The sequence below is a fragment of the Pistacia vera genome, unplaced genomic scaffold (genome assembly GCF_008641045.1).
Source record: "Pistacia vera cultivar Batoury unplaced genomic scaffold, PisVer_v2 Contig184, whole genome shotgun sequence".
NCBI lineage: Eukaryota > Viridiplantae > Streptophyta > Magnoliopsida > Sapindales > Anacardiaceae > Pistacia > Pistacia vera.
The window spans coordinates 187,430-204,355 of NW_022195938.1; the positions used below are offsets into that span (position 1 = coordinate 187,430).

General features: G+C 35.7%; 1 pseudogene; it reads right to left on the minus strand.

Moving 5' to 3' along the window:
- Positions 1 to 346: 346 nt before the first annotated feature.
- LOC116126858 lies at positions 347 to 5,508 on the minus strand (annotated as a pseudogene).
- Positions 5,509 to 16,926: the final 11,418 nt, after the last annotated feature.

Genomic DNA, 16,926 nt, shown 5'->3' on the forward strand with positions numbered 1-16,926 from the left:
TTTATTCTAAATAATCATTTGTATTGGAAGTATGTGTACAAGGCACTCAGATCCTGGATTAGCCCAAAAATCTGCAGACAATAGAACAGATTCAGATATCTAATTCAAACCAAAACCTCTTTAACTTTACAAGATTTTCTCATCAGGTTATAACATCTCTCCATGAAATCCCTGTACAACCTCCAGGAAATCCCATGTAATTTCTTTCTTTCATTAAGAATTCCCAGTACTTAATTGGGTCACTCAAACTTTTATATGTAGAAATAGAAACTGAACAGTAATAAAGGAAAATTAGGATTTTAACTCCCACAAAGTTAGAATATACTGAAAGTAACTGTGCCTAAAATCATCAATACATGTTATACTTGAACAAATTATTAGCCTTTCAATAAATATGGTATTCAGGAAGCATTAATTACCCATTCCTGTTTAAAGTCATCTAATGAATGGCACATTGCCTCACAAAAGTTTCTACAAAATTTTATAGAACAAATTCCCCCGGAGCCTCGTGTTTGGGTTAACTACAGTTTAAAGGCAGACCTTGTTTCACAAAGCCTCCTTAAGACGGAAGGTCCTAGCTATGTTCCTTGCATTGTCATACTCATTGAGCTCAACCAACATTTTCTTCAATCGACGAGCAAGTCCGCCTGTCTCATTCTCAGTCACACCAGCCAAATGCTTCTTCTCTAGAGTCTTTCCTAATGATAGCATGTAATCAACCAATGGTTGCAACTTACGGCTGCGGCTTCCAGTGACGCTTGAACCAGACCAGACCCCAGATAAAGAAGCAACAATTTTTTCGGTTCTCATGATTGCATCATGAACATTTGATGTGATGCTTTATTTTTTTCGGTTCTCTATTGCATCTGATTTATTACAACTGTGGCAATACTTTTCTACACAAAAGCCATCAAGGACAAGCTCTTCTAGAATTGGCAATGCCAGGATTTCTTTCCACAAGCAGATATTTCTCATCAAACGAACAGACATCCCAAATCGGTATGCTGCAATCCGTGCTGCATTGGGGACAGCATTATAAAAGAGGGCTCCATGCAGGGACTGTAAGGTTAGAAACAGCTAGCAGGCGGGTACGAATAGCAAGTAGTAAATCCGCAGTGCACTGGAAGTAGGAACAATGCGACAACCAAGCTTGTGCAAAAACAGCATCTTTGTTCTCTTGTACTAAGCATGTCCCAGCAATGAGCAATTTCGGGTGGCAGAATTGGAAGTGCAACCTTTTCCACCAGCGTAGGAACCAGGTTAGCATCAGCATCATCCAGGGCAAAATCTCTCCATTTCTGGCAAACCAAACTGAATAGTAAAGAATGCCATTTCATATCAGAGAAATCAGCATCCTCAGTAGTGGGTCCCACTTTAAGAGCTCAACTTACAAATGGAGAAAAATAGTAGGAGCACTTAGGGACATGTAAGCACACGATAGCTCGATGAATACTCTCTTCTTCATTTTTCAAACCTTTCTTTAACCAATGAAGTTGGAATATCCTCAGATGCATCATGAAAATTCATCAGCATGCTGGAGCACCAATTCACGGTTTGACTGGTATGCGAGAACTCTCACTAACTTTCATCAGTACTAGATTCTCCTTCCATTTTCTGATGGAACTGTCAATATCCATGGATGACAAGCGCTTTGACTCAAATGAGCTCTCTACGTTGGCGTGCTTCAGCCCTCCGTGTCATATCCATCCGTTTCTGCAGGTTCATATCTCTACCAAATTCATCTAACTTCACGGTAAATTGTTTGTTCTCTAGGCAGAAGATGCCGCCTGAGTGCACTTTTGGCAATTATTGCAGCATTGTTGCCACGTTCGTTGAATACTGCATAGCTGCTTTCACAGCTGCTTCTACCTCAATCATTTCATACATTGTCGGCAGCCCTCTCCCAAAGGTGGATGCACGTTCTTCATGGAGCTTTTGCATCTGCGATTCAGTTCTCTATGTAAGGAGCTTTATGCTGAAAGCAGAAGAATATTACCAACACTTATAAGTACACGTTCAGATTTACACGAAAAGCAACAAGCAAAAGAAGCACAGGTTAACACAACAAAGCAACAAAAAGAACAGAAAACTAAGCATTCCTGATAATTGAGACATGCCCAAGAACAAATTGAATTAGAAAAATTAATGGGCCAATACAACAAGCAAACATCAGTTTTCTTATCTCAAAGAGATACTGGCAGATATGAGTTCAATTTGAAGGTGTCCAACTAATACGAAAGCCCGGGGGGATTTTATACTCTTCCCATCAACATAAATTGTTGAGAGTGAAATTCACTGATCTGTTTTCTAAGAGAATCTCAATCGTGGCCTGGAAGCAAGCATTGTCAGAGTGTGCATGAAGGGGACCTTTTTATCTTAGAATATCACTAGACTATTTAGGCAGTTCACAAATCATTAACAAGATCTTGCTTCTAGATGTTTCGCTATGATGAAACTAGAAAGCAATTAGATGAACTAATAAAGGGAAGAACAAAAGGCACTGAGCAATAAAGAAACCAAAAGCAAGTATGTTTTCCGGAGGACCTTAGAGGTTAATAAAAAGAGGTACATAAAAATTTAGAACAAAACAGATGGCTCTAAAAGAAATATGACATTAAACATATGACAGTACCAGTATGATCAAACAATATTTTTAGTTGGGATGGGATACAAGGACAAAGGGAATTACAGAGAATGCAAGAGCAGGTGGTGAGACGTAAAACAATGCTGGCACCAGTTCGATCAAACAATATATTTCAAGTAGGAAGGAATACAAGGACAAGAACAATGACAGAGAGAAAAAAGTATTCACGTAAGACAGTTCCAATTATTCAAATCTAACTTTTCCCTAATAAGAATAATCTATATCCAATAGATTAAGAAAAATCAGAATATAAAGCCACTGCAGAAGCTAGTCAATACCTACACTTTTTACTGAGAGCAATGTTATTCTGTTTGTTCTGTCGAAAGAAAATATCTCTTTTTTTTTTTTTTTTTTTTTTACTTTTTTATCTTGGTGAGAATGAAGTGTACCTGAGTTTTCTAAGGAGATTAACAAAAGTGTGAACAAGTAATCCATGAAACAACGGCAACCCCTAGGGTTACAACTATATAATCAACACAGCTCAAACCCACAGAATTATGCTACTAACCAACCTCTAGCATACAAGCCCTGATGGTCATAAAACAAACCTCTATCAAGAGATAGCATCAGGAATTCCATGATACAGGTCCTAGAATGATGTATACAATTCACCCAAATCTTATAGCTTCATAAGTTTTTTGATAACTAATCTATCATATAACATTTTCAAACAGTTGCAATGGACTTTGTACATGAATCACTGAAATGCTGATAAAAACCATGGAAATTAATGTGTAACCCATCAAGTAAATTATTCCAATTTGACAGGTTCTCCAAGATCACAAAAAGCACAGAGAAAAAACAGGAAGACCTAGAGAATGTAAAAGGTCGTTCAAAAACCAAGGAACTAGGCACACATAGCAGTACAGAACATAGAATTAGATAAAAGCATACCTGCAAAAATTCACATATGACAGAAACGAAGTCACGAAGCTTTTGCATAAAGATGAACTTCTCACCGGCAGCAGATAGAGACCTTTCAAGATCAGTAATTTTCAAGAGTGAGGCAGACAAATCTTCATCGGCCTTTGTCAGTGATGACATCACTCTACCATTAGTTTCCTGGTACGAAAACGAAAGTTAAGTACATAGTTGTAAATAGCAATTAAATTAAAATCATGAAACATCTTTATAAATATCCTGCCAAAACGAAACTTGATACATTGGGACAAAATTTTAATTATACTGTAAGAACTATTCTATTTCCACAATTAAGAATTAAAGTTTCAAAAGTTAATTAGAAGAGTGGAAATAGCACCATCAGATATCCTATGTGCTTCTTCTATATCTTAATTTTCTGAGTGTAATCCTCTCCCATAACGTCTACCAGTACTGAACTCTCATCAAATTTGAGAATTTTCCAAGATTGTGGAAAGAACCGTCAACTTAGCACCACTTTCTCTGAGACGCAAACAGGAGAATCTAATTGAGTGAACTACAGAAATTAACTTCTGGGGTTGGTAAATTACTGTTTTGTGTATGTATTTTAAAGTCTGTTAGATCTTATTCGGGTCAATGATGAATTGAGTTATTAGGTCTTTAAAATGGTCTTTAGTTGATTTAGAATATGGGAAGTTAAGAACTTGCATATCCTATACTTCTAAAATCCTACATTTTCTAAGGAAGTAGTCTAATCAAAATATATATACATCTCTCACAATCAAAACATAAAAGTTGATGTCTTTCAATCCAAACAACAAAATAGACTAACAAACCCAAACATACCTTAAGCCTATTGATATTATCGTTCACAGCTTTTATGGCATTCTCTCCTTTCTGAGATATTGACATTGTATCAAATCCTTGTAATGCTCCAATTGCCCCTCCAATACTCGGCGGAGCTGCTGTGGGATACAACTTCTGTGGCTGCACCAAGGGCTGCTGAGACATAGGAACACTTGTAGTAGCACTAGAAACGACCCTAGCAGCAGCAGAACTATCATCTATTCTCTTCCCTAAACCCTTCCTCACTTGCTCCTCTTCCCACATTTTAGCAACTTCATCTTCATCATCATATTCATTATCCTCCACGTTTTTCTTCCCAGCATTACCAACCACCACAGGCCTCTCATCCTCCTCCTCCTCATCCTCAAAAACACCCTTCTTCATATTCTTCTTGTCACTCTCTAGCTTCTCCCCAAACATAGCCACTCGCCTTGGAAATTCCGGTTCTTCATCACTCAAATCCTCTCCACCCAAACGCTGATCACTCCCTCCTTCCAACGATATATAATCTGGCGCCGCCCGCCCTCTAGATAGCCTCATTCTCTCCCTCTTTGCTCTAATTGCTTCTATTGTAGCTTTATCAGGAATCAAGTCTTTCCCTTTGGCAATCCCCATCGAAGCAAATCTCTTCTCCGTATCATCTTTATTATCAGAATCGGAATCCGAAGAAACCCTAGAAGGTTTGTCTTCGAAAAAGGTGGAATTTTGAGGCTTGAGCAGGCCCTTGAGGACAATTGTGGGTTCAGAAGAAGGCGGGGGTTTAGAGGAGGGGGCGGCTAAAGTTTTGGTGTTCTTTTGAAGTTCAAGGAGGGCTTCTTTAGTATAAGTTCCAGCTTGGGGTAGAACATTGGAGAGAATAGGAAGGCGTTCTTTAGAGGAAGTAATTTTGTGAGATGAAGAGGGTTTGTTGAGACGTGAAGAGGGTTTGTTTTTCACTCTATTTGAAGATGGGCGGTCTTCTTCTTCATCGTCAGCAAAGCTCAGCAGTTTCTTAGGTTTTGATGAGGAAGGTTTCTTACCCGTGGTGGTGGCGGCGGCGGACACAGTAGAGGGAGTACTGTCGGTGTTGTCTTCATCGTCGTCGCTGCGACGGCGGAAGTTTCTAGCTCTAGAGCTGCTCATGGTGGTGATCTGAGAAGAATGGGAGCTAAAGATTAGAAAACTTACTCTAGGCTTTCCTCTGTCTCTCTCACTCCGTTATTTCTTAAATCACACTTTAATTAAACATATTTTTATTTGGATTATGCTAAATATTAAATAGCATATAGAATTAGTGAATTAGCATATATTTCTCAAAATGATTTTAGTTCAAATCATGAAAAAAAATACATGTATATATGTATGAAATTATGAATAACAATCATAGATATATTAAAATATATTTATCTACATCATATTCATTTTTTAGGACTTTAGTATATGGAATCTTAATAAAATGTTGGACATATATATATAATTCCACACAAGGTTCTCTTCTTATATATGACATAAAATATTCTCTACTTTCTAAGAATGTGACCATATCAAAATTGAGCATTTTATATATAATAGGGTTCATATGAAAATATTGAACTAAACTAGGCATGCCAATGGGCCTCGAAATTCAGGGGTCGAGACCACCCCCCCCGCCCCCCCGGTATGGGGTGGGGATTCCCCAATTTTTTCGGGGATAGGAGTGGGGATGGGAGGAGTTTTAATCCCCATCCTTGAGGATGGGGCGAGGGTAAGGGTGCCCTTCCCCTACCCCGCCCTATCTCACCTCACATATAATATATAAAATTATATACAATAAAACCTTTCTATAGTCATAATAATGGGACTAATTAATTTTATTACTATGAAGAGGTTATAATTTAATAGAGGTGTAGTTAAAAAAATTTCTTATTTCATAATTCATGTTTTAGTAATACAATATTAGAATTTTAATTCATGTTTTAATAATATTAGGGTTTCAATTCAGCGTTTCAATTATCTACTTTTGAAACAGATAGAAAATCGTGTTTTGAAACCAACAAAGATAACTGTCATTAATGGAATTGTAAATGCAGTTGTTTTATGACAATTGATGTGAAGCCACAGGCAATTGTCAATTGTTTTAAGCATTACAAAATTAGGACCTCCGATGTCGATGAATTGTAAGTTATAATTGAAGTGAATGAGAAGAATCAAAGAGTCATTGTAAAATTAGGTGACCAGATTTGACAACTTCACTATACTAATCGAATGAATATTAATGTCTTCCTTAATCATCCAAATGAGTAACAAGTCATTTAACAAAAGAAGAAATCATTTCTACAATTAAACAAGAAGAGAAAGAAAATAATTATGAGGATGATAATACGGAAATACAAAAAGTTTCATGTCAAGAAGTTAGAAATGTTTTGGCTTTAACAAGAAAATGTCCATGCTAGCGAGTAATGTATTCGCAAGTTAAAAGATGTAATAACAACTCTAAAGCATAAATTATTGTTCAAAACAATTTCAGATAAATATTTTATTTCATCTTAAACATTTAATGTAACATACCATATTTTTTTTGCAATATACAGATAATTATTACAATATGGAGGCAACTTTCCTTAAGACGGGAATTAGAAAAATTATAACTTATTACAATGTGGAGTTTATTCTTATTTATAACTATCCCAAATTAGGAATATAATTTTTTATGACTATGTAGAGTTTATTCCTATATAGAGTATCACTATATAGATGTTTTACTGTATATATATACTTTTCACTAATACTCCTATATATTTCATTTTATTACCTAATTATTCTACCTATATAAACCCATATTTTTCCCAATTTCCCTCAACCTAAACAATTGAACAAGAACAAACCCTAACCCTTAAGTCTTAAACTTGTCACCATTGCCATCCGCCCTTAGCCAACTTCATATTGCTATTCGTCATATGGACGAATACATAATGAGTCTGTATTTTGGATAAGTGCAATGCCTTACCTTAAGTTTAAATGATTAATTAAAGTGTTTGTCATGTGGATGAATCTAAACATTAAAAGAGAATTAACTATTATGTTTAGTAATGCTCAAATTGATGGGGCGGGAACGGGCCTCCAACATTCCCCATGGGCCAAGGATGAGGAATTCCCCCGCAACGGGGATGAGATGGGAGTGGGGATTGATGTTGAGGGTGGGGATGGGGACGGTGAATGAGATCCCCGCCCCACCCCGCCTTATTGCCATGCCTAAACTAAACTGTAAGGTTGGAACTTGGAAAATATTTATGTGTAAGCCAGCTTGTGAAACTTATACAAGACTTTATTGATAGGTTCATAATGTTGTTACCTTCATACAAAAACTAACGCTGTTTTAATGGGTAACATTCATTATCTTTTCAACTTTTTGATGAGTTACTCATTTGGTTGTTCCATCTGTTGGATTTGATGCACAATTTTTTCGCTCCAATCCAAGATACTAAAACTGAAGTTGTAAAGGTAATAACATGACGTTAATAAACTTTTCTAACCTGAGTTCTTAACATCTCATGCTACCATGAATCCATATTAGTAGTGTCAAAATGTTACGAGCAGGCAACAGCACACGTTTATTTGAATCCACTCCAATAACTTAAACAATTGAGTTAGGCAATTGTCGTTTTGTGGGTTTGAGTAAGACTCTTCTCAGGGAGTTTTTTTTTCTATTGGTTTTGAGGGGTTTATAATTAGACTGGTTTTGAAGTATTCTAAAACCATTATTTGCTAAATTTTTCATGCATTGGTTTGGATGGCTTAAAAATCCCCTAGAACCAGTATAGTGTATTTTTGAGGGGTTTATAAAACACCCCAAATTGAGGTGTTTTGGTTGATTTTAAAATTTTATTCCATAAATACATTATCCACTACAAAAACTATCCCAATTATATCAAAAAAAAATTAAGCATATAATGTGCATCTCCAACCATATTAAATATAAAATAATTTTAGGAAAAAAAAAAAAAAAAAAAAAAAAAAAAAAAAAATATGAAAATCTCATTTCTAAATGCTTTCTTGGAGAAATGGAGCTACAATTTTTCAATCATTCCCGATATTGCAAAGAATGGCGAAAAAGGATAAGATGACTTTATTACATTTGAAGTTATAAAATACTAATAGGTAGAAAACAAATAAAGAATCCTTACCTTCTAATTGGAAAAACAAAACTCTTAAGTACTGGTTGAAGTTTGGTATTTTTATAGGCATATATATAAATTTATCATTTTAAAAAACTGTCAGAACTGCTACAGTTATTTTCCCTCGTAACCGCTACCATGAAACTTCCAAACGAACCTAAAGAAATTAGCTTGTCAAGTAAGGGTGTCTAAACTCTTATAAACTACGTGTCCTCCATTTTTCCCTCCCAGTGTAGGATCATAACATATACACTTCATTCTTTTTCAAGAGCAATTGAAAACTCTTAAGAGGCTTTGGTTCAGGGAATGTTGGATTACTGGAAAGTTAGATTACCTTGAAGATTATTGAGAATCTTTAGGAAATTATGTTTGGTTAACTGGTGGGTATGTTATATTAATATGTTTGGTTAGGAGGAATAAATTGGTGGGTATGTTATTTAAATTACTGAATTGTCCTCTATCAGTATGGAAGACAGCTTGTTGAAGTTCAGTATACTGATAGGATGTACGCAGGTTTGAGTTTGTAATGTTGGAAATATAGAAGGGTTGTGTTTGTAAAACAAAGTAAAAGGATAATAAAGAAACGATGACGTTTTTAGATTTGTGTAATATAACAGAATATATGTTATATAAGTCATCGTTCTCCTCTGTACAAACTAACAAAAACATAATACACGTTCACGTGTTTTGGTGAATTGTTAACCGTCTTTTTCTCTTTGGTTTATTTCTTGTTTTTCTAGATCTTTCTTGTTTCTTGATAAAAACCTTCATGGTTTCAGAGCTATAGACAAGCGTCAATGGCTCAATCGATTTCTAAATCCTCTAATTTCATTTCAAAATCAGAGATAGAACAAACCTGTGCTGGAACTGGAGTCAATTCCAGTATCCAGTCATTACTTCCTATGGTTTCAGTAAAGCTTGGAGAAAAGAATTATAGTCACTGGCGTTCTCAAATTCTTCCAGCACTTGCATCTCATGATCTTGATGGATTTATAACTGGTGAGAAAATCTGTCCACCTATGCTTGTTATCGAAAAGTCTGATAATTCTGAAGATATTATAAAAAGGCCAAACCCTAAGTATTTTAATTGGAAACGAACTGATCAATGTTTGGTAAGCTGGTTGTTTTCATCAATATTTGAATCTATGTTCAGACATGTAGCAAAATGTGTGAGCTCTTATGAAATTTGGAATACCTTGGAGTTACATTTTCAATCTATTTCAAAGGCTAGGACTCTACATCTAAGAAACTTGTTACAAAATACTAAGAAAGATTCATCTAGCATCAACGAGTATGTCTTGAAAATGAAAGAGTTAGGAGATGAGTTGGTAGCTAGTGGTGTTAATCTTAGTGATCATGAGGAGCTTTTGTTGTATATTCTAGATGGTCTTGGTCCAAAATACGATGCAATGGCTACTAACTTGACTTACAACAATAGTACAACAAGTATTCAAGAGGCTCAATGTAACGCCCACATGGAGGTATGTAATTTAATTTATGTTTTTATAGCCCTTAGTTGATTTTGTTAAAGTTATTTTAAGAAAATATGAAGAAAATGCCTTAAAACTTGCATTAAGGGTAAAATGGTCTTTTCACTCAAAATTAGTTGAAAAAGTGAGGAGTGAAAAGAGAGAGAATTTCATGTAAAATGCAATAAAAATGAGAGCATTATGGTAACTGACTAAGGGACATGGTGGAATTTCTAAGAAAGTGTAAGGGCAAAATGGGAAAGTATGTTTATAAAATAAGATATTAAGGGTTTGAAACCCTTATTTCTCTCCTTCCACCGCCACTTTCCTTCTCCATTTTCTCTCAAATTTTCACTCAATTTTCCAAGGAATTTTGAGGGCTTTTGAATGGATTTTAATAAGGTTTTGATCCTAGGAAAAAGAGGTAAGAATTCTTGCTTTATAGATAAGATTTATTTGTGTAGAAGTCGAATTCTGATTAAGTTTATACTTAGGGTTAAGAGAAGGTTTGAATCCAACAAGAGTAGAGAGCTTTAGTGGAGACTACTCAAGTATAAGGTAAGTAAATTCCACTCAAACTCCAACTCAAGTTAAGGTTTAAGAAATCAATTGAGTAGAGATTTCTTTAAGCATGTGTATGTTATGATTGTTGAGAAATTAAGATGAGATGGATGATTATTTGTGCTTGTTGTTGGATATATTGAGTATGAGAAGTGTTTTTGATTGTATGATGATGGATTGAAATTCAGTTGGAATTAGAAGAATTTTGGGAGTGTTTTGCCGTGTAGGGATTATGAGGATACATGGGAGTTTTGCTCTTATTTTGGATGGTTTAAGAAGCAAAGAGAATTATAATTAAAGTAAAGTTTGTATATGCACATTTATTGTTTGATGAAATGCCTAAGAGAAGTATGAGTATGAGTAGAAACTTTAATTTTATGCAACATTGCATATTTGCATTTCATGAGTACATTTAAGTAAGAATTCTAAGCATTAGCGATCCATATGCATATATTTGTATATGTGTAATAACTTAAGAAAGAATAAAGAATTCTAAGAATAAAGAGAAAGAAAGAATAAGCACTAAAGAATTATAGAAAGAAAAGCATTAAAGAAGAGAAAAGAATAGGTTGTGCGATGGGGAACCGTGAGTGTTAAGAAGAAATTCCCACATACATGCCACCTTAATTGAGTGGCATAAGAAGAAGAAAAATTGTACGACTCGTAAGAGTGTATGTGGATGAGGGTTGCACCAAGAAGAATTCCTACATACACGCCACCTTAATTGAGTGGCCTAAGAAGAAAGAAAAAATTTGTATGGTTCGCAAAAGTGCATGTAGATGAGGACTGTACTCACTCACACGACCAAGGTTCCAAATCCATGCATCAACCGAGTCCGATTGGCAAAGAATAAGAAAAGAAAGAATAAGAACAAGAAAAGAAAGAATGAGAAAGCTTGAACAAGCAAAGAAAATAAAAGAAAAGAAAAACAAGAAAGAAAAGAGAAGCTTGAGCAAGCAAGACAAGAAAGAAAAGAAAAGAAATAGAAAGAAGAAAGAAAATACATTTTTATGCATTATTGCACATGCATTTCATTCATGCACCTTACCATGTATTCCATCATGGTTAGAAAGAATAAAAAGAATAAAAAGAAAGAAAGAACAAAGAGAAGGAAAGAACAACGAGAATTAGGAAGAAAGAAAGAATAGTGAAAATTAGAAACAGAGAAAGAAAGAAGAAGGGAATTAAGGAAAGAACCAAAGAAAGAGAAGAGATAAGGTATTTACTTACTAAGCATTTTTATGCTCACCCTGTTGTTTTTCCATGTTTTGCAGGAAATAGGTGAGCAGCGGTCGGAAGGAAGTCGACAAGCTAAGAGAATTGGCATTACTGTCCACTGTTGCTAAGTTTTTGTACTTGTTATTTTTGTATATATTTAAAGAATTATATTTTATAAGTAAAGAAAATTTGGGCCCAACTATTTTTCATATGCTAGGTATGTATGTTTTTATTATATATGTTCTAAAGTATATTAGTAGAAAGAAGTCATTACACTCAATTCATGCTTCATAATCATGAGATAAGACTAGAACGACAGCATAATAGTCTGACCAATTTTCATGAACAAATGACATCTGCTTTATTTGCTTCTAGACAAGAATCCAGTAACTCACTTGCACCTGTATCTAATCTTGTAATGAGTACAACACCTGAACTTAAGCCACTGCTATCCAACTATCCTCAAATATCAGGCTATAGTTATCAGCCTAGTACTAATAATAGCACTACAGTAGGAGCACCAAGTTATTCTATAGGAGTAGGTGTTGAGTTTGGGAATAACAGTCCTCATAGCCACCAAGCTTTTGGTAGACCTTACCACTTCCCTAATGCACAACAGTTCTTTACTAGAGGTGCTCAGCTGAATAACAATCCAATGAGGGGAAGAGGTAGAAGTAGAGAATTTTTCAAACCAAAATTAGTGTGTCAAGGTGTGGGAAAACAGGACACTTTGCCATACAATGCTATCACCGGTTTGATCAAGAGTATCAGGGATTTGTTGGTCCAAATTATGGTTCTCAACCACAACCAATTGGCTACACTTCATATGTTCCTCATTCGAATGTATCTAATGAAGGTTTTAATGCTCCAGCTCAGGCTTTGTTTGCAAATGCATCCAATCATGTCAACTTTCCTGGTTACACATCCAATAATTCACAAGTGCAGAACTCTTCCTTTTTTGGTTTGTTTCATGATCAATCTGCGTCCAAAGGTCCACCAATACATCACAATTCTACAGGTTTCTATCCATCAACTGTAGGAAATCAATCCTCGGCTATACCTGCTTATCATAACATCAACCTTGATGCCTCTAGTAATCTACCACAGCAAAATGTCAAAGATATTTTCTCTAGTTCAGCTTCTCATCTGCAGCCTATAGCTACTCCACAGACACTCCGTGATCAGCCCTGGTATATGGACTCTAGAGCTTCCAATCACATGGTAGCTGATGGATCCAACTTGATGGTTAAGTCCAATTATCCTGGAAATTCCAAGGTGCAAGTAGGTAATGGGGAAGCTATTCCAATTACACAAACAGGTATGTTGTTGATTCCTTCTTTTGATACTCATAGATTGATTCATCTTAGAGATATTCTATGTATTCCCAAAATTGCAAAGAATTTGCTAAGCATCTCACAAATAACTAAAGACAATAATGTTATTGTGGAATTTCATGCCAATTGTTGTTTGGTAAAGGACAAAAGTAGTAGAGCGATATTGCTTCATGGCACTGTTAAGGATGGACTGTATCAACTTGAACTTTCTCATGCTGTCACCTCCACTCCACAATTCACTGGTTCTACTGTTGCTACGTTTCTGTCCTCATCAGAAGCTAATTCTGTTTCAAGTGTTGATAATAATAAAGTTGCTCCAGATTCAAATGTGGCTAGTCATCAGTCTACTGCTGTATGTAATGCTGTTGAAGAATTGAATAAAGTTGCTGCAATTTTTGTTTCAAGTACTGATAATAGTGAGAGTGTCTCTGTATCAAATAATGATGTTCTTAGCTTTATTGGTGCATGTTATACTACTGCAAAATTAAATAAATCCGTTGTATGTAATGCTGCTGAAGAATTGAATAAAGTTGCTGCAGTTTTTGTTTCAAGTACTGATAATAGTGAGAGTGTCTCTGAATCAAATAATGATGCTCTTAGCTCTATTGGTGCGTGTTATACTGCTACAAAATTAAATAAATCTGTTGTATGTAATGTTGCTGAAGAATTGAATAAAGTTGTTGTAGTTTCTGTTTCAAGTACTGATAATAGTGAGAATGTCTCTAAATCAAATAATGAGGTTCTTAGCTCTACTGGTGCGTGTTATACTGCTACAAAATTAAATAAATCTACAAGTGTAGACTTATTTTTGCTATGGCATGCAAGGTTAGGACACCCCAATAGTTGAACTCTTCATGTTGTGCTAGACAAATTGGATGTAAAACAACAGTTACAATGCAATAAAAGTTTTTTTTGTGAGGCTTGTCAGTATGGAAAACTGCAACAATGTCATTTTCCTGCATCTTCTTCCAAAGCAACAATCCCTTTAGAGTTGATTCACTCTGATCTATGGGGACCAGCTCTTACCATATCCAAAGAAGGCTATAAATACTATATTATCTTTGTTGATGACTATAGTCGTTTTACATGGATATATCATTTAAAACTCAAGTCTGAAGCTTACACAGCCTTTGTCCAATTTTATTGTTGTATAGAGAAGCAATTAACACAAAATAAAGGCACTGCAGACTGATTGGGGAGGTGAATTCAGAGCTTTTACTAGTTATCTTCAACATCATGGAATCCTATTTAGACATCCTTGCCCATATCTCCAACAGCAAAATGGAAGGGTGAAGAGAAAGCATAGATCTATCACCGAATTTGGTCTCTCACTCTTGGCTCATGTTGGGATGCCATTAACTTACTGGTGGGCTGCTTTTAGTACATCCACCTATCTTCTCAATAGACTACCAACATCAGTCCTTGATTTTGATCTCCATATGTTGTTTTGTTCAATAAAGAGCCTGACTATAGTGAACTCAAAGTGTTTGGTTGCAATTGTTACCCTTATCTCAGGCCCTATAATAAGCACAAATTTGCTTTTCACATAGAAAAATGTGTTTTTCTTGGTTATAGCCTCACTCACAAAGGATACTTATGCCTAAACTCAAAGGGTCGAATTTATATTGTCAAGCAAGTGAGATTTAATGAGCTTGATTTCCCTTTCAAAAGTGGCTTTACTTCTGTGAATGTGACACTGGCAGAAAGCGAGTCTATGGTTGTAAGTTCATCTTCTTCATCCTGGAGACTTCCACTAAATTCAGCAGGTTTGTCTGAGTTGCCAATGGCCTCTCATGAGGTGTCAAGAGATTTTCCCAGATCTGCTATTCTTCCTACTTGTTCTCATGATCAACCAGTTGACTTACCTAAAGTACCAGTGGTCTCACATGAGTTGTCAGGTTCCAATCCAACAGGTGATTCCTCAGAGTATAATGACACTTCTACTTTACACTCTTCAGCAGCTAATGTCTAGTCTATTGAAAACGCAGTTCAACATAATCTTAGAACACGTTTACAGGCAGTCCAATGAACTTCAGTGGGCTGCTGTAAATATTGACTAAGTTTATTTACAACAAATGCTAGGTCTGGCCTAGACAAAGTCAAGTATTGTAACCCCCCTACAATGCTTCTATATAGACTCTTGGACTGGACTATTTTGACACCTTCTCCCCAGTGGTTAAAGCAGCTACTATTAGGGTAATGATGTCCTTAGCAGTTCATCAAAGGTGGGATATTCAGTAGTTGGATGTGAATAACGCATTTCTATATGGTGAGCTAACAGAAAAAGTCTTCATGTTACCTCCGGAAGGGTACTCTGAGTTTGAATCACATAAACATAAGTCATAGCAAGTGTGCAGATTGCAAAAGGCATTATATGACCTTAAGCAAGCTCCTAGAGCTTGGTTTGATAAACTCAAATCTGTGCTGATCGGTTGGGGCTTTGTTAATTCAGTATCCGATATCAGTCTCTTCTTTTATAAACAAGGTTATACTATTATGTATTTACTTGTGTATGTCGACGACATATTGGTGACTGGAAATGATGATCATCTGATTTCTAAACTAATAGCAGATTTGAATGTTACATTTGCTCTGAAGATCTTGAGTTCAGTTCAATATTTCCTAGGCTTTGAAGTCAATCGAAATTCATTTGGTTTACTTCTTACACAGACCAAATATGCTCAAGATTTACTCACAAAGGCAGGGATGGCAAATTCTAAGCCTTTTTCTACACCAATGGCCACTGGTCTCAAACTTGGTTCAACAGATAGTAAAGTGTTTGATCAGCCTACTCTATATAGAAGCATTGTAGGGGGGGTTACAATATCTGACTTTGTCCAGGCTAGACCTAGCATTTGTTATAAATAAACTTAGTCAATATTTACAGCAGCCCACTGAAGTTCATTGGACTGCCTGTAAACGTGTTCTAAGATATGTGAAAGGAACTCTAACATATGGTATTCTTTTCACTAGGAAGAAGGTTTTTGCCTTGGAAGCATTTGCTGATGCAGATTGGGCTGAAGATGAAATGGATAGACGTTCCACCAGTGAGTATATTTTCTGTTTAGGAGGTAATCTTGTTCAGTGGTCTTCTAGGAAACAAAAAGTAGTTTCTTTATCCTCGACTGAGGTTGAGTATCGGTCACTTAGCCAGGCTGCCACTGAAGTAGTGTGGATTCAAAATTTGTTTAAGGAACTTGGCATTCAAATCAGTAACATTCTAGTGATTTGGTGTGATAATATGAGTGTTGGAGCACTCTCATCTAATCCTGTTTTTCATGCTCGGACAAAGCACATTGAAATTGATATGCACTTTGTCCGAGAGCTGGTTACAAGACGATTGTTGATGGTTCAATATATTGCTTTAGAATGTCAAATGGCAGATATATTAACCAAAGCACTTCCTAGTTCTCGATTTGCTATGCTCCGGAACAAGCTAAATGTTACAGATACTTTACCAAGTGATGACACTAGTGCTAATCTTGAAGTGTCTAAATGAAGAACTCTGAGATTGTAATAATTAACTGGGTTCATGAAAAAGGTGATATGACGAAAGTGTTACTCTGTTATTTTATGTTCAATTATCGGAAATGTAGTCTTGGCAGAATTAGGAGTGGAAAGCTTGAAGACTGTTTAGTGTACGGGAGGATAGTAGTTTAAGAAGTCAGCTTGGGATTGTTAGTTGGAAGTTGTTCATGAAAAGGTGATATGAAGGAAGTGTCACTAGTGTTACTTTGTTTTTTGTATTTTGTATTTATTGATTTCTTTTTTTGTGATCAAATGCTGGAAGTGTAGTATTGACAGAATTAAGAGTGGAAAGCTTGAAGACCGTTCAGTTTACG